Raw genomic sequence first — 19,781 nt, forward strand, 5'->3', positions numbered from 1 at the left:
GATATTCACACCAGCCTATATAACCTCTGACTCCCTGTGCAAGCCATTCACACTAGCCTATGACCTCTGACTCCCAGTGCAAGCTATTCACACTAGCCTATAACCTCTGATTCCCAGTGAAAGCCATTCACACCAGCCTATGACCTCTGACTCCCAGTGCAAGCCATTCACACTAGCCTATAACCTCTGATTCCCAGTGCAAGCCATTCACACTAGCCTATAACCTCTGATTCCCAGTGAAAGCCATTCACACCAGCCTATGACCTCTGACTCCCAGTGCAAGCCATTCACACTAGCCTATAACCTCTGATTCCCAGTGAAAGCCATTCACACTAGCCTATGACCTCTGATTCCCAGTGCAAGCCATTCACACTAGCCTATGACCTCTGATTCCCAGTGAAGCCATTCACACCAGCCTATGACTCTGATCCCTGAAGCCATTCACCATATGTGATTCCATGCAAGCCATTCACACTAGCCTATGACCTCTGACTCCCAGTGCAAGCCATTCACACTAGCCTATAACCTCTGATTCCCAGTGAAAGCCATTCACACCAGCCTATGACCTCTGACTCCCAGTGCAAGCCATTCACACTAGCCTATAACCTCTGATTCCCAGTGAAAGCCATTCACACCAGCCTATGACATCTGACTCTAAAGGCAAGCCTTCTACCAAAAACCACCAAGTGATATTCACACCAGCCTATAGCCTCTGACTCCCAATGAACATCAACTTCCATCAGACGTCTTGCTAGATGGCCAGTTCTTTCATCATATATAAATATTAACACTTGTAAAGGGAAAAGCAGTGCTGAGGAAAGGGCTGGAGGGTACAGTCGCATGAGTGGCTGACGGTTAAATATGGTACCAGGTAAGATGGTAGCTGGACATGATTCATTGGAGAGGAATACCTCGCCTTGTTCACAAATGTATAGGTACAGCCTTATGGAGTAATAGAGTACGCTACACGGTTCAGAAAGCATTACAGTCTCCACTTGGCTTAATTTTATTTCATTTTGTGCAATGTGAACGTAAAGATACCATGTCTAACCATGAGAATTTTAGGGTAAAAAATGTGTATTTAGGTTGTTAAATACATTCAAATTGTCCCTCGAGCAGTAAAACTGTTCTCACATCCTGTCAAATAGCTGATGTTTCCAGACGTTTAGTCACAACATCATACAAATATACAATGTGAACAAATAACTTCACTCTTATAAGTGTTAAATTACCGGAAGAAATATCATACAATTTACAGCATGTAAAATGGAGGTCTAATTTCTGAGACATATTGATTTCAGTTTAAAAGCTATTGTTTACATCACAATTTTATTCTAATTTCTCAGCATCAAGGAAAAACAAATGGATACTGAAATACTGCTCACTTTACATCACAATATTTCTTATCAAGGAAATACAAATGGTACAAAAAGTTTGAGCTTCTTATTGCCATTCAGAATGAAAGTATTCAAAATATAATTGCATCTCGAATAAGATCCATCACACTATATTGCCTTATATGGAATGATGGAGGTACTGTTAGTAAAAGCCAAACAAATAATTTGATATATATCTTTGTGTTAAGTAGATATTATACATGATCAAACATCAGTTATTGTCCAAATAATGTTTTTAAGCTTTGTTGTTGGTGGTGGGAGCACTTTTTAGGTTGCAGTAAATTTGTGTTTTTATTTTAATTACTTTATAAAAAGTTAACTGTAAACCGGGGCTTTAATGTGTGAGTCACACACGAATCTCGAGGAAAGTGAACAAAATTATACCTCAAATTAATCAAATGTCACAATTAACACTTCCTGTACTAGCTATATACATGTGGTTGCTATGGTGATCTCACCTTTTAACGATACGCTACATCTAAATCACATGTCTTCTGTTAAAAGGTACGTTATGTAAGAGAGTATACAGTTAGCTAAAATATATGGCAGACGACATGCATTGCTGGCCAGTGAGTAAGATTAACAAAATGTTTACTGACGTACAAACACGACACGAGAAAGTGTATAGGATAGTTTGGTGGCACAAGAGGAGAAGGATACATTGTTATAAACCCATGTTTGGTTATTTTACTTTTCATTTCTTAAAACAAATAAATAATGCCCTGTCAAAATGAACATCATTCTACACAAAAAATCTTTAAGTATGAAATATGTATTATCCATCAAAACTTAATGACGTCAAGAGAACACTTCAACAATGTCATATCACAAAATATGATAACATAAATAATAAGCTTTTATTATTCAAACTAAAAGATGGATTTACCTAGCAAAATTAAGATTTTACTGTATGGAAGAAATCTAATTTATTTTTAAACAAGAATTATTCGTAATGATCTATCTTGCCTATACTGCTTTCTATATAATGTTTAAAGTCAATTTAACAAAATAAAATCAAAACAAATAGTTCTCCGTAAGATTTCACCCCATGTAATGTATGACAGTAATAATAACTTCAACAAGATCAGAATCAGATAAATTTTGGTAAAAATTAGACTTCAACACCAATTCTCAAAATCCACCGAAATTCACCCCAAAAGTTCTAGAACCATGAAAAATATTTTCTTAAATCTTAGTCTATGGTAAGTGTTCTGGTGAATGCAAAATGTATCTCGACCAAAATCCACTACAATTAAAAGTGATTAACATTTTTTTTTAATTAACAAGTTTTAGCCCAAAAGTTCCAAGGACAAAATATTTGTTCATTTGTTTAATGGATGTGATTACCTTTGTCAAAAGTGGACTTAAATGCAAATCCTCTAAATTTTTCAACCTGAACCAGTCAAAAGATAATTTTTCTCAATCTCTGTCTGTGTAACGTTGTCCCTACCATTGCTGGAAAAACAACACTATAGTCTCAACTTCCTCAATTTTCATCAAATGCAAGACAATAAACCTTAATCTGTTAATCAAATGCTGATTGCAATACTTGATGAATTCATAAACCATAATTTTCAACTCATATTCTGACTGTTTTATGCTTCCTTTCAATTTTTTTCAGTCATGGAGGTAAGCCGAAAACTGTACATTATCTAAAGTTTAACTATCTCCGAGCTGTACAACGCAATTTCCTAAGTAGACTATAATCACTATTGCACAAGACACAAAACATACATTTATGGACCTTTGCTGAGGTTGAAATGGAGTTATGATAACCTAGTAAAATCAAATATCAACTATGAGAAATGCTTGAAGCTAAGATAGGAATTTGAAGCATTGTGATTAAACTGCAAACATTGAATTTAAAAAAAGAAAATAAGCATATTTGATCATATCTAAAAATACTGGTACTGATAAGACAATATTTTAGCCAATGAGATGTGCGTTTCAATCTTAGCCAGATAAGGTTTATTATACATGTACATCTACACTTAGGAAATTTAACTTGTAATGGAATTGCTTTATCATAAGGTTTGTAATTTATTTGATGAATGCTGCTTATTCATTGCAGTCCACTCAGTTTTCAAAGAAACTTGGTGTAAGGATTTTCCACACCATTAAGTATGTATAGCATGGATATTTTACACATGCTAAATGTACATATTGGTCTATGTAATAGAATACCACAATGAAAAGCTAAATGGACCAATCCGTATTTAAAGTAGGTAAATATGTACAATTTATTACCATAATGTTCATAAGATTAACCCCTCACAAGACCTTGTACATATGCCCTTATTTGTAACCTTGCTTGCACATGACCTTATTTTTGACCTTGTTTGTACATGTATATAATCCTATTTGTGACCTTGCGTGTACATATATGACCTTATTTGTGATCCTGCTTGTACATATGACCTTTTTAAGACCTTCTTTGCACATTAGGAACCGGTAAAACAACTGTTCTGAATGTTTAACAGACAGAAAAATCATTATTTGTTTATCTATAACCCAAGCATAGCAAATAAACGTTCCATGGACTCAGACAAATGAACTGAAGCATAGCTAAGACTGGTCACAAAACAATTACAAAACAGTAAAAGCTCTATCTCCGAGATCATTTGTAGCATGTACAAGTGACAGACAACAGAACTGTGGTCTTTTTAAAGCTTCGACTAAAGGACTAAACAGAGGGTAGTGGAGAAGACTAGTGGATATCACTCTAGGGGCACCTTAGGAATAATGAGTCAAAATAACTTCTATTTGACTGGTTGAAGGTCAGACACCTTAACCACTTGGTTACTATGACCCAGATTTAGATGGCTAGTGGAAGAATATCAGACATCTTAACCACTTGGCCACCATGACCCAGAGATGGATGGCTAGTGGTAGAATGTCAGACACCTTAACCACGCAGCCACTTTGAACAGAGATGGATGGCTAGTGGTAGAATGTCAGACACATTAACCACTTGGCCACCATGACCCAGAGATGGATGGCTAGTGATAGAATGTCAGACACCTTAACCACGCAGCCACTTTGAACAGAGGTGGAGGGCTAGTGGTAGAATGTCAGACACCTTAACCACTTGGCCACCATGACCTAGAGATGAAGGGCTAGTGGTAGAATGTCTGACACCTTAACCACTTGGCCACCATGACCTGGAAATGGAGGGCTAGTTGTATAGACTGTCAGGCACCTTAACCATTTAGCCACCAAAGCCAGATTTGATTACCATAGGGACATTGGGCACCTTACCATCAGAACACATTGACCCTTTTTAAAATTAGAAAAATGTTTTACACGTGAACATGAAAATATGCAAATATATACATATTTATTTGTTTACATTTTTCAGATGACAATAAACAGTTTGGAAATATTTGTCATAAAACTGAGGATTTAAAGATAATCAATGTACCATGTATATTCAAATTAACTCAATCATTGAAGTAACAATTTTATTGACAGTAATTGAACAATAGGAATGAGTGAAGAGTTTGTCATCTACACTACCAAATATGGCACAACACAAACTAAACCAAAACCCAACATAGTAGAACCTTCCAAATGGCCCATATACATTTAACGAAGGATTTAGAGTTTAGAAATATACACACCACTTATTTAAAACAAGTTTACATACAGCACCGCCCTTAAACCTTTAAGAGGAAACGCCATTGGAATATCTATTAACATTGCAATGTACACAAAGATGGAAATGATATTATTACCACACCCTGTGTACAGAAGACGTTCTCTATAATACCATGTAAACAAACTTGATATTAAACTTTCACAGAAGAGAATTTCGACATCGCCTTTGCTGGTGCTATAGGGCTGGGTCAAAATGAAGAAATATACATGTGTCATCGAATCGTGTTTAACACCCCTCCCAAACGTATTGTTAGGAGTAACTGTGAAATGATAATTATCGTGATCTCTGGGTTAAATCCTGATAGCTACGGTTTGTGAATGTTCTACCCTCGTAGGTATACATATATATATACATTGCTATCGACACCCAGATCTAACACTGCTATAGTACATGTTCAAATAGCTTAATGCCATCACGGTTTTACGAGAAATTGTTTAAAATCACCAAATTATGAGGAACAGGCCCAAATTAGTGCTAAATAAGTCCTGAATTGAGTAGTATATAACGAATGAAGATTAATTAGATTACCTGTACATATAGAAACATACATCACAGGCTATTTGACTACCTGTATTATGTCTATAACCAAACAAGCACTTACCACCTGCATGAAAATCTTATCCATAAATCACTTTGTCGCTTCCTTCTGCCGTGAAAATTAAATCCAAGTTAGAGAACACTTTTTTTGTCATCCAAACACGTTATTTTAAGCACAAACTGACCATCGTCCAGAGATCTGGAAGTGTCCACCACAAGCACACACACTTACCTATGTTGTATTATCGCCGGTGATTTTAGACTGATCGGTAAAGCGTACACACTCAGACCTGGGATATACACACATATATAGGTATACCGGTTTTCAGGTTCTACACTAGCTTCATTAACATGACAATGGGCGGAATTTCAACATGGGCGAGTTTATAATTCAACAAACCCTATGGCTCTTCACCATTATATATACCTGTACAGGTAAAGACTATATACATGTAAACTTTACCAATACAATGTATTATATATACAACACACCTTTCACCTATCTTGTCATAATAGATTTCAGGTCAAATTTTTTATGTTAATCATATGTCAGCTTTAATAGAGCTCAAACATTTCCTTTAATACATGTACATGAACACTTAAAATCACACACAGAGATGTAGCTTAAAGGAGGATTTCAACCGGAACAGAACATTTCTTGAATATAAAAAGAAAAAGAATTAACCCAGATTACTTGAACGCTTTGAACTCTTAATGTTCAAGGTTGATTGATCATCTGCTGAAAATACAGTTTCTTTGAATAAACTTGAACGGCCATGATGGTCAAACCCCATACTAGCCAGACACGATAATCCCCATTTAGAGCCATGAAATAAGATAATACCGAGAATACATCCATCCCAAAAACATTCTGCTCTTTTACACCATCGACATAAGTGTATACCAAATATGGTAATAGGGCTTTGTTGGTTTTAATTTCACCACATATTGATATAACGGCCTTTTACCACGTTGGAAGCAAAGGAAAGCCAGAGTACTCAGAGGAAAACCACAGATCTCTGTCGTTTTCAGGCAAAATACCCATTCTATTTTAGTGGTAGAATGCATCTGTACTGTTACTTGAATCAGCCAGTTCAACCGAGAGATAGAGGTGAATGTCAGACAGCTTAACTATTCAGTCAATTCAACCCAGGGGTAGAGTCCTAGGGGTCGAGTGCCAGATAACCATTCGGCCATTTCAATGCAGAGATGTAGGGCTAGTGGTTAAAAGCCAGACACCTTAACTACTCAGCCATTTCAATGCAGAGGTGGAGGGCTTGTGTTAGAATACCTGACACTTTAACCACCCAACCATGTCAACGCAGAGATGGAGGGCAAAATTTCTACTAATTGTAGAATGTTGATTACTTTAATCACTCCACACTCAACGTAGTGCATGGTGAAGAGCTAGTGGTTGAATGCCACACACTTGAACCACTAAGCCACTGAGGAAACGTGGAGGACTATTGGCAATGAATTAAAACTCATAAAGCACTACCCTTCATTAATCTATCAAATATTTCTACTTTCACTTTCATTTTCTTAAAAATATCTCTTTGAAATTCAAATATCTCCTTGAAATTCAAATACCTCCAGTACAATGTAGATTAACATATTTTTTTCATCTAGGGCTCCGACATGCAAATGTCTGTTTTGTTAAAACATATCCGAGACAATCTTTTGATTGTACATATAACTTGTCCAGAAGTCCATGATCACAACATGAATGGAACACGTCCGGGATTTAAAATTCAAAATCGTAATTGAAGATACTTGTTTAGCAGTTGAAGGCTGAATTTATATTGTGGTATTAACTTCTTTTTAAACAATTGTTTATAAAAATCAACCTTGATCAAAAACAGTATGTTTAAATTTGGAGAAATAACAGCATACATATTTATAGTGGTGTAATCAAATTTTAACTTGAAGACAATCTTGAACAGGTATAAACTCTATGATCAATTTATGTTATCATCATATTGAATATATTTTGTAAGCATATGCAGAACAAGCAATTAGCACTGTCATATTTCTCAGGTAAAAATTGCTAATTAAATTCTTGCACTTTAATAAAGTAAAAATGTATGTAAAAGTGATATTGACTGTTATACATGATCAAAATGAAATATCATAATTTGTACTAACAGGTGCATTATCCGACCTATATTTAAAACTTTTAGAACCTAGTAATAATCAACTTCATTTTACCAAACATTGCATGGCTACTAAAACAGTTTTATTGAGATTTTAAAAATTAACAATGACATGATAATAAACAATTAAGAAAATAAATTCTTTATACATCTGACCCATATACAAGATTTCACTTTCCATTTGGCCTGTTAAAATTCCTCCAAATAAGAACACTTTCTCTGTCTAATACACCTTCAATGGCCACGGATTAGTACACAGGTGAACGATTGCGAGCCGAACCTAGTTTCTCAAATGGATCAAGAGCGGGCAGACGGTCTTTGGGACCTAATTCCCTTGTACACATGGAACAGGCTACCTTTCAGCGAACGCTTCACTGAATGCTTGTGTAAATTCTTAAAAAGAATTTCGGCTACTGTATGGCATAAAAGAAGTTTAAACGTCCATTCATATAGCTCCACCTCTAGTGTTTACCCTGTTTTCATCATATTTATGACCGTACACAAAGACGTTAGGCTAAACGTCATATCGGATACGAGGGTAGCTATGTCACTGACACACTACACAACACTTCTCAAAGATTTTTCTATGAACTGATGTCTATCTCGCACGTAAATATATAAACATACGAGAAATCAGAATGAAAGAGGGCTAAAAGTCAATTGTTTACCGTGTTCCACATGCTGGCCAACCGGTTTACGTTACTGTATTTTCATGAAGATGTGTTTTCTCATAATGATAAAGATTTCACGGGTGATATGCAAATTACTTTACTGACAATTACAATATTTACAATACAAACGTAATTCTGATCAGTATAGACAAGTCTTCTCAAAAGGTCACAAGTGCCTGTACCAATTTAGTCTGCATCTTTTTTTTTATAAAATTCTTTTAAATTCACCAAATTAGACCATATGTTATATCTGCACTGGAGTCTCAGTACTTCCTTACAACATTAGATTTCAATCATAAATTATTCAGCAAGAAAAAATATACCATAATGTTATGAACATGTATTTGAATTCATGTTGTAGCTAGACCTGGCTCGAACCTGGGACCTCCGAACACTAGCCAAATGCTCTACTTATTACTAAGTTACCTCAGGTCACCGATGATCGAGTAAGTCCAATCTAAATGATTTCCTATGGCCCTTACATTATAAGTAACATATCCCTATAGTACAAATAAAATCTTGTTTCCACTCTATTCTGTAGGTAAGATTACGTCCATTCTATGTAATTAACATCACCCTTGTATCGACGTTGACCTCTAGTCCAGTTTTGACCCTGCCTTATTACAGTTTAAGTGACAGCAGACAGCAGGTGTGATGTGAGGTCATAATTAGAGTAAGACGGCCCACTCACCTGGTCGGGTGACAACCTGTCGCCCGGAGACAGTTATACGATAATGACCAGTCCATCACAGACTGACCACTCGAAAGACATGTCACACATTTTTTATGGACTGCTAATTACTTCTATACACATAGGATCTAGATCTCTATAAGATTAGGCAATATATCACATAAGAATTTATTTTCATTGCATGTATTTATATTGTTTTTGATCATCCCAGCCTCCAATCTATGGGGAAAATGTGTAGGACATACACAGAAGTACAGAGATGGAAGGACAGAGGAAAGTAGGGAAAGGAAAAAAGGAAGGAAGGATGAAAGGACAGGCAAAAGGAAGGATGGCAGGACAAGGATACAAACAGACAAAAGGAATGCAAACTCAAATAAATAGATAAAATGGGAAACAAAATTGACTCCCAAAGTTTAATTTTGAATCACAACCATACAATGATGCTATTGATACCATACAAATATGCTATCCAATACATAGGTTCAGAGACAAAGTAATTTATATGAAGATAGTAGCCTAATTGACCTTTTTGACCTCGCATCTATTGCCGTTTAAGGCCCCGGGGGTCAGCCCTATCATTTGCACAATTTCAAATCCCAACCCTATTAGGATGCTACCATTGCATTATAAGTGCTCTTCCATTCTTAGTTGCAGAGAAGAAGTCGTTTATATGGAAATAGCCAAATTGACCCCTTTTGACCCCACCCTTCAGGCCCCCGGGGGGTCAGCCCCATCATTTGCAAATTTTGAATCCAAACCCTATAAGGATGTAACCACTGCATTATGAGCGCAATCCCATGTTAAGTTGCAGAGAAAAAGTCATTTATATGGAAATTGACCACTTTTGACCCCGCCCCTCAGGCCCCCGGGGGTCAGCCCTATCATTTGCACAATTTTGAATCCCCACCCTATAAGGATGCTACCATTGCATTATGGGTGCTATACCATGCTTAGTTTCAGAGAAGAAGTCGTTTATATGGAAATAGCCAAATTGACCCCTTTTTGCCCCGCCCCTCAGGCCCCCGGGGGGTCAGCCCCATTATTTGTACAATTTTGAATCCCCACCCTATAAGGATGCTACCATTGCATTATGGGTGCTATCCCATGCTTGGTTTCAGAGAAGAAGTCGTTTATATGGAAATAGCCAAATTGACCCCTTTTGACCCCGCCCCTCAGGCCCCACGGGGGTCAGCCCCATCATTTGTACAATTTTGAATCCCCACCCTATAACGATATCAAAATGCTAGGAAATATGAAAATAGCAAATTGACCCCATTTAATCCCACCTATAGGATGCTACCATGCTTATGGGTGCTTTCCCTACATGTTCTGAGAAGTCGTTGAAATTGACCCTTTGGCCCGCCCTCAGCCCCGGGGGGTCAGCCCCTATTTGTACTGAATAAGATTGTTGACGACGCCCGACGCGGACGCGGACGCTGCGGTTTAAGTCTTTTGATTGGAAATTTAATTGATGGTTAATAAGTGCTAAAAACAGCAAGGGTCACTTAAGGACATACCAGCTAGGATTTAAATGGTGGAGGAAAACAGGAGTACATGGAGAAAAACTACAGACCAGTTCTTGACAAATGCCCAACATTTGAACTCACAACACAGAGAAAGATCGAAGGCTTGAAGACAGAAGGAGGAATGGAAGGCCATGCAAATGTAAACTAGCTGACAAAAAGAATAGACAGATAGATATAGAAGATGAAAGACAGACAGTCAAAAGGAAGAATACAAACAAGCAGATAGGAAGGACAGACAGGTAAAAGGAAAGAAGAAAGTTCCCACTTGTTTACCAGATGACAATACCTACGGTTAAGCTGACCTTTGGAGATTTAGAGCTGGATAGATAGTCCTTCACCTGGCCTAGTTTACCGTAATCAATTTACAAATAACAATATTTATGTACTGTAGTCATAAAAACAGCGATAAAAAAAATGTGTGTCATTGAATATCTGGTATAGTTTGGAAATATGTTAAAATATTCAGTAAGAAGCCTTTAAGTACTAAACAGCCCAGTACTAGAGGGTCAGGCGGCCATTTTGAAATGGAACCAACATTTTTTTATGTCCCTAGCATATCATGACAACATGATTATCTGTAATAATTATCTCCGCTATCTTATACCAATTAACCTATAACTAATTAATGTTAGGTCGATGGTGGTAACCTATCAGAATTAATTGACCACAGGTTCACTTCTCCGATTGCACATGGAAATGACATGGGGTCACCAAGTTATTAGACAATCGTTATATATTAATTGTTTCCGAGTATTACACCTCTCCACAGGCACTCCAGTACACACTTTTATCCAGCCATAAAGCTTATGTAGGATTTAAATAATTAAGTACAACTTGTTCATGAATTTTGTAAAAAATATTTTTTTACTTAATTTGTAGCCATCAATCCGAGATGGAAGGCAGATGGTGAAATGGTAGACACCTTAACCTTTGACCCTTAGATGTACATATGTAATTGGTGAAAAATTTGACATTTACATTGATTCTTAAATTAATTAATAATTTTATTTCGAAAATTCCAACAAATGTTACTCAAGAAAAGGTGATTAATTTTGTTAAAAAAGCTTTATTTTAAGGATAAAGCTGAGGAGTACATATTTTGTAAATATTGGTACTTGTTGTCAACAGGAAAGTGTTACATTGAGATAAACTCAAAGGATATTGAATAACTCGGGCCTCAGTCGACAATTATATATACACAACTGAATCATAGCATAATCAAATAAAATGAAAATGGTGACTAGGATTTGGTAATAAAATCATATTTTCTTTGAAGAACTTGACAAAAATGGTTCAGAAATAGTTTTATGCACTATATTCTATGAATAACGTCTTCAAATTTATGTTAATTTGAAATATGTTTCTAACTGAGAAGCCTTCAAAGGGTTTGTTTCTAGATATTACCCATGAGAGCTTAATCTCAAAGTAAATGTTTCTTATGAATGGCAGACGACACCCTAAAATATCATAAAGGCCAACTAACCTTTACAAATTACGATAGATTTCATGAAATTTTGATACCCATAAATTCAAACTATCCATTGATATCAGATTTCTAACTTCCCATAATAAACTTTAAGTTATAAACATACAGCGACATTTTGTTTGTATCTAGTGAACAATATTATCTCCTTTTTTTGGAATAATATTCTACAAGCATCTTCTTTAACCTCAATATCATAATGAACATCTTATCTTTTGGTGAAGATTTCTCCCTTTTTTCCTATTGAGGGACCTTACCACACCTGCTTATCAAACATACAAGCTTGTTTTTATGTACATTCAGGGAGTCCGAGATGGTTACTAGGGACGAAGGAACTCCTGAAGAAACTCCGGACAATGACGTTATCAATCCCGGTGATGTATTGACAAGATTAACTGTCAGAGTAAATTTAAAATATGTCACCGATATTTACCACCGACACACATCTGGGCCAATCAATAAGTTAACACATGAAACTCCCTTATTGACAAATCATTGCAGTATCTTGACCAATTTTGTCTTTGACTTCTTTTCTCTTCTAATTCTCATTTCAGTAAGTTATACATTTAACTTGAAGCTTCAGAAATTTGAAACAAAAACATAATTTTAGCTGAGATCAACTAATTCAATTCAATGAAGTAATTAAAGATTTCTTTTTTTCTTATTTTTTTTTTGTAACATTTTTCTTTGTAAGTGTTTAAACACATTTTCGTACAATAGATCTGTTGACTGACTTTTCATTGTGACTCAAACAAACCTATAGTCATGTAATGTACCCTTTACTCATTAATCCTACGTATGTTTACAGTAATTAGGGGCCGCGGTGGCCGAGTGGCTAAGATGTCCCGACATATTACCACAAGCCCTCCACCTCTGGGATGGGTTCGAATCCCATGTGGGGCAGTTGCCAGGTACTGACCGCTGGCCAGTGATTTTTCTCCGGGTACTCCGGCTTTCCTCCACCAACAAACCTGGCACGTCCTTATATGACCCTGGCTGTTAATAGGACGTAAAACTAAACAAACCAAACCGTTTACAGTAATTTAATACCTGTTTTCTTTTTTTCTTTTTTTTTAGGAATGAGATTTTTTGCATCAGTATAGTTACTAACATACTGTGATGTAGGGCCATGGTGGCAAAATCTTGCATTGCTTGGCCACGTGCCTATATGTAGATTAGTCTGAGCAATGGTCTGTGACTTTTCTCCAAGTACTCTGACTTTCCTCAATCTTCAGAATCTTGAAATTTAAATCCTTGCATAATAGTGGCTGATTATAGTAGGAAAAAGGGCAGCGATTGCCTGGTGGTTTAGATGTCACGACATATTACTACAAGCCCTGCACCTCTGGGATGCGAGTTCGAATCACATGTGAGGTAGTTGCTAGTTACTGACTGCTGGTCGGTGGTTTTCCTAAAAAGTATATGATAATGTGAAACTCATACCATAATGAATATCTTTCAATGAGGTGGCAACCATCTACTTTAACCTATACAAACTGACTTGTCAAGGAAATTGTAAACAAGAATTATTAAACAATGCACAGTGGTTAGCAATAATATTGATAAATCATCAGTCTTGATAATGTATTTCTAAAAATATTTAAACTACAAATAAATCATGAAATGTTATATTTATATACATTTCTTTCATAAAAACTTGGTATGTTACTAATATAAATAGGTGTTTGGTGAGAAATATACACTTTAATTACGTTAACGCCCAAACCATTTCTTGTGATGGATGGCAACGGGGAGATGAGTGTAATTCAAACAGATATATAATCGTTATTAGTGTAGAATTAATGCGACTTTATAGGTCCCTACTGCACTTGTCTTATAACTTATATAAATGTAAGTGTCCTCCTACAAATCCACAAACCTACCATAATTATAACTGTAAAAAAAATTTCAAAGGAGTGCACTATACAATGTATTGTTATTGATGACATCATCAAGTTTATGTTGATTGTATTTTAACGTTGTGTTAACAGTCAAGGTCAATTAACAATGTGCCAGGTTTATATGGCAGGGAAAAACCAGAGTATCCTGAGAAAAATCACCGACCAGCGATCAGTTCCTAATTACTGCCCCACACGGGATTCAAACTCGCAATCAAGAGGTGGATGGCCTGTGGTAATATTTCAATCTAAACCACTCAGCCACCATGGCCCCATGATGTGTCATCAAGTTGTTTGTTTGAATAAATGATGGTCTGAAGAGCCCACGGATGGGCAAAGCGCTTACAAGTAATTTTGTTGTTTTTGTTACTTGTTCTTATAGATATAAAGTGTAAATAGTCACTGCATTTTTTCGATATGTAAATTTTAACCTCTAACTTATAATTCATTGACAAAAATCATAATTTTGATCTTTTTATACAGTTATACACTTATTCAATTTAAAATTTGCTACATTTAAGCTCATAATTTAAGAATCAAATGTACAAAAATTATAAAAGGGAAATAATTCTGTATATTAGATATGTGGATATTGCAAGAAGAGGGAGAGATTGTGGTTTGTAATATTGTTCATGCAGGTGCAATACATTAATTACAGCAGAGAATTGTACTGAAGAAAAACATTTAAACCATTGTCACGTACACACGTTACAACATTTAAAAAGACGACCAATCTACCAGGAAGTTAGTCGACTGTCTATATTTTTTATATACCCTGAGTATATAACGACGATTATAGGTCCAAAACTAGAACTACTTTAACTGTACACGATCTGATTTGTTTAATTGACTTTTTTAAATTGCTTTGAAATCAAATGTTGGATTTCCATGAGTATCCTTTAATTCTAAATATATGTGCAAATACAGAATTGTCTAATCTATATTTGGCCATATAAAATTTGGCCAGGTATGGAAAATGGACGTCTCCGCCAACTGTCTTCAAATATCAATATAAAATATGAATATACAATATACAAACCTGATAAAAAACTGGAAAGCAAACACGAGACAAGACCTCCGGGATCTGACTAACACATACATAATATATTGGTAGTCCAGGAAGTGTACAGGCATACTGATCACACGATCGATGACCATCAACTTTAAACATTGAATCTATTATTGCATAATTCCTACCTTATATCAATTTGTATCTTGAACATTTATAGCAAAACGTTTGAAGTTCTCCAATATAGATGTAATATTGATAAAAAATACTACCTCTACATGATATGTTTAAAGAATTCCATAATAAAATACAACCAATATCAAAGGCTATCATCTATAATTAAAAGTGATGGAAGGTAGCTCATTTTCCGGTCAATCTCTCATTAAAATGCATATATGTAATACCTGGTTTTTCATAATTGCATGAATACTTTTTTTTCTATCAGCATATGTTACAGAAAGAACCACATCAAAACCATTCAAATATAACTACATATACCAGAAGAAGCACATGAGCAGCTATTTTTACAAAAAAAAATTTGAATAGAAAAATAATGAGGGGAGATAATTTTCTATAGCTCTAAATTACTGTAAGTTACACTTGTCAAAATTTTTGCTTTATTTCAAATATGTTTAATTCAACAATTTTGAAATCTTCATTTAGAGAAATTTTGTTTAGGATAAATAAGAATAAAGATACCAATGTGTCAATGATATTTTCATTACTTATAATTCAATAGCTATTGATTGATTGATTGATTGATAGATTGATTGATTGATGGGGCTTAACATCCTTGTTTTAGTTATAACACAGCATATTATTTAGCTAACACTCGATTACCAGGAGACAAGTTATACTACATGTATTATGTAAGGGGAAGTTTCAAGGTCAAGGTCATTCTGGTACCAAACATGATGTTTTATTATCTACATCAGTTAACCATTTTTCCATAACAAACATACGGCACTGCAGTTGCTAGGGTTTGAGTGAACCAGGAAGTACTGAGTGACAGTCTTCAGCCTGCCCATATACAAACTTCAAAGTGTGCATGCACAGAAGGTATACAGGAGCATACCGTTATTTGTTTAAGACCCATGAATCATATCATTTCATCGTACCCGACATTAGAATGGCAGAGTTGTATAAATTAATTCTATGGTATAAATAAAGTATTAAAAAGCTCAATGTTTCTATTAGATATTGGATTTAGTTGTGTTGTGATGGAGAGTCATGGGTTCACAGAAAAATGGATATGTGGGATAATTATTGGAAAAGAGGAGATAATTCTGAGAGTACTGTATGTAGTTTAACCCATGAAAAGTTTGATTTTCTTGTTCCATGGTAGCTTAAAAGTACATATTGAATCCATGTCTTTGAAATGTCCAACCCACAAAAAAACCTGCACCCTAATTAGTATGCCAAAAATAATAGTCATTGTACAATTCTACTATAAAGTTTTCTTTTTCTACACATGTTGATCATCCATGAAAATTTCAAAAAGGTTAACAAGTACATCCATACCGGCTTTTAGCATCAATATATGGGAGAATTTATGTACTAACTGTTTATACCATCCCTTTAAGGATGTAAAACAAGACATTGTCTTTATATGGCCTTGGTTTTGCTATAAAACACTGATCCATTCTAGATCTAGATACATAGACCAGCTACAGGGCATTTTTAAAATTATAATTCCATTATATGTACCAACCCTATAACACCCTCTAGCAAGAGATTTAGCTGATGTGAAGGGGAGATAACTGTCACAATACTAGTGTTTAACCTCAAACATAGCCAGCCATATCTCATTCTACTTTATACAAAGGATTTGAGTTACAAAACTGTACATTTTATACAATTGTAAGAAATTGTTTTTCTTCTGTAACTTACCTTTTTTACTGAGGGATTAAAACAAAACAACCAAATTTGTAAATTGTAAAGATGCTTTATGGAATGTTAATTTGTTGCAATGCAAATCGAAAACATTATCAGGTAACATTTTTTTACTCTTTTATTTGAACTTTTTAAATCGTTTTATTTCTAGTTAACCAGCATTGCTTCAATTTGTCTGGTACAAATACGGATAAAATGTATGTAAAACCAAGCAGAGTTTTGCTGAAGTTCTATAGCAGCTTACCATATTTTTTTTTTGTATCACTGAAAACCTCATTTATAACAAGTGCTTCAGCAAAACAGCCCCTGAAACTAATATCATTTTGAAAGGTTAAGGTCAAAACTTTAATCTGCACATTTTTGTATCCCAGGGTATTCCTTACATCTCACAACAGTTTCACACCAAGTCAAACTCATGACAAACAGTTACTGGGCTACAGAAATATTCCTTTAGCACTGACTACAAAAGGCTTCTTCATCTTGAGTTAGAGAAATCTGTGATAGAGCTTTTATAGTTTGATATCTTATAGCGACTGATAGGTCACAACAGTGTGTTGACTGTTTTGTCATTTTTAACAGTTATTTAAACAGGGTGATAGTAGAGATGTGGAAATGCTTATCTGATATTCTACCAACACAGCCTCGAGGTACATGGCGTAGTGGTCAATGTGTCCGATATTTATATTACCAGGTACCAATAGACCTTCACCACTTGGTATGCTATATAATTACCACAATCAACCCAAAAACTCACTTATCACCTCCTGATCTATCTGAGTTACTTCCCTTCATTACAAACAATGGGAAGTAACTGTGAAACAAAGGAAAGTTACTGTGAAACAAAAGGGAAGTAATTGTGAAACAAAGGGAAGTAACTGTGAAACAAAAGAGATGTAACTGTGAAACAAAGGGAAGTAACTGTGTAACAAAGGGAAGTACCTGTGAAACAAAGGGAAGTAACTGTGAAACAAAGGAAAGTTACTGTGAAACAAAGGGAAGTAACTGTGAAACAAACGGAAGTAACTGTGAAACAAAAGAGATGTAACTGTGAAACAAAGGGAAGTAACTGTGTAACAAAGGGAAGTTACTGTGAAACCAAGGGAAGTAACTGTGAAACTAAGGGAAGTAATTGTGATATATCAGAATGGTTTATTATATGGCCCAAATAAAGGTGGTATTAACAGGCTAATAGTGACATCTTACATGTATACTCAGCCATCTAGATCCAGAGGTGGTAAGCTATTGACTGAATATCAAGACACCTTAACCACTCAGCCACCTGACTCAGATGTTAATTAAAACAAGGAATTGTAGTATGTTAGACACTTTAACCTCTTGGCCACTCGACCACACATAAAACACCAGGGTTACCTGAGGCTTGTTGGTGCCTGTGCCCCCTCTTAACTCCAGTTCCCTATATATGTTGGAGATTTGTACATGAAAATTTTTTATAGGTCAAGTATGAGGACTTCTGCATATCAAGTGTTTTTAATTTTGAGGACTTTGCTGGAGTTATCAGTTAAAGGGCTTAAGCAGGGAGTCGGAAAACTTTCATAGATATTAACTTTGGTAGGCCTGCATGGAGCTGAGAAATTCTTGTATATAGGCAATATTCACAGTTCAAGTGTGCCAATAAACTAGTTTTACACATGCAAAATGTACATGTACATACTTTTAAGGGGAAGACAAACTTGGAAGGCTAAGCACTTCCTAAAGTGACAAAACTATGACAAATATGTCTAATTTCCGTATACATAGTAATTAACAGTACATACACCAGTTTTATGGTCGTGTAATCTACAAAATAATCCATGTAAAAGTGCAGTTCATGTGATTATAAATTCTGATTACATTATAACTGAAAAATATCCAAGCAAATTGTACACATTTGTCTATTTCAAGTTTGTCGTTTCATAACATGTAAACAATTTATGTGCAAAAAGTGTGCATTACATGTATATCAGTATAAGTTATACAGGTGTTGATTTGACAAGCTGGGGACAGGTAAGTAGTTAAGTAATTACCTGGCTACGGTATAGGTATAGGACAGGTACAAAAAGGTATGTGTGTAACTCTACGTGAAGGAAACACTTATATAGACAATTACAAAACTTTGTATGGCCACTTGTCTTATACACAGAAGTTTCAGTACATATATATACCCCGATATATATACAGTACATAGATGTCGACAACATGAATGACCCTTTCATCACACTAGCAACCTAGTTATAGCTGTTGTAAAACAGTTGATTATACAGGTGCTGTATATATGTAGAAATGTATTGTTTCTTCGACATTGATATTATTTCACAACAATGTCAGCATGTATACAAGTAAATGGCATATACCCGCTTGACAGCTAACCTATATATACCCGTACAGCACGGGACGGGACGTTCTGAAAACCCATTCATTGAAATGTCACTCTTACCTTTGCACGGTACGCACAGAAGCCGTCAATATTCTGGACACGACTCTCCAAATGTTGGGAAATATATTTCAATATAATCGTGTACAGTTCCTTAATTAAATGACGAAGAAAACAAGTTATTCTTCTTTTGACAAATGTCTCGGGGCCTATCCTCGTCTTTTTCAATCGATACACATATCGCTATCGATTTTCTCTCGCCACAACAGGTAACAGGTCATGAATATTCATGAGTTCTTGATACCACAAATGGTATTGGATAAAATTGAGTGCGGTCAAAGGTCATATACTGTTACCGCGTAATTTACACGTGAACATTGTAGGGCAGAACACGTGGGCATATTAGTGCATGTAATAAATTAGATTTATTTTTAAAATCAACTTAGCTCTTGATTGGGGCAGTTAAAATGCATTTAACCGTATAGAAAATTTCC

The 19,781-nt window shown here is 35.4% G+C and overlaps 1 protein-coding gene across 3 annotated transcripts in view; it reads right to left on the minus strand.

Annotated features, from left to right (window-relative positions):
- Positions 1-19,555, minus strand: part of LOC138323684 (unconventional myosin-Id-like) — a 38,059-nt gene extending 18,504 nt beyond the window's left edge. Inside the window, exon 1 of one of the 3 annotated variants that reach the window (XM_069268465.1) lies at positions 19,351-19,555. The gene's annotated coding sequence lies outside the window, so the exon portion shown is untranslated. Of the gene's footprint in view, positions 1-5,656; positions 5,940-19,350 lie in introns of those variants that run through there. The other 2 variants (XM_069268466.1, XM_069268464.1) reach the window with 2 other exon arrangements.
- Between the last annotated feature and the right edge of the window lie 226 nt (positions 19,556-19,781).

Source organism: Argopecten irradians, chromosome 5 (assembly GCF_041381155.1).
Source record: "Argopecten irradians isolate NY chromosome 5, Ai_NY, whole genome shotgun sequence".
In the NCBI taxonomy this organism is placed as follows: domain Eukaryota; kingdom Metazoa; phylum Mollusca; class Bivalvia; order Pectinida; family Pectinidae; genus Argopecten; species Argopecten irradians.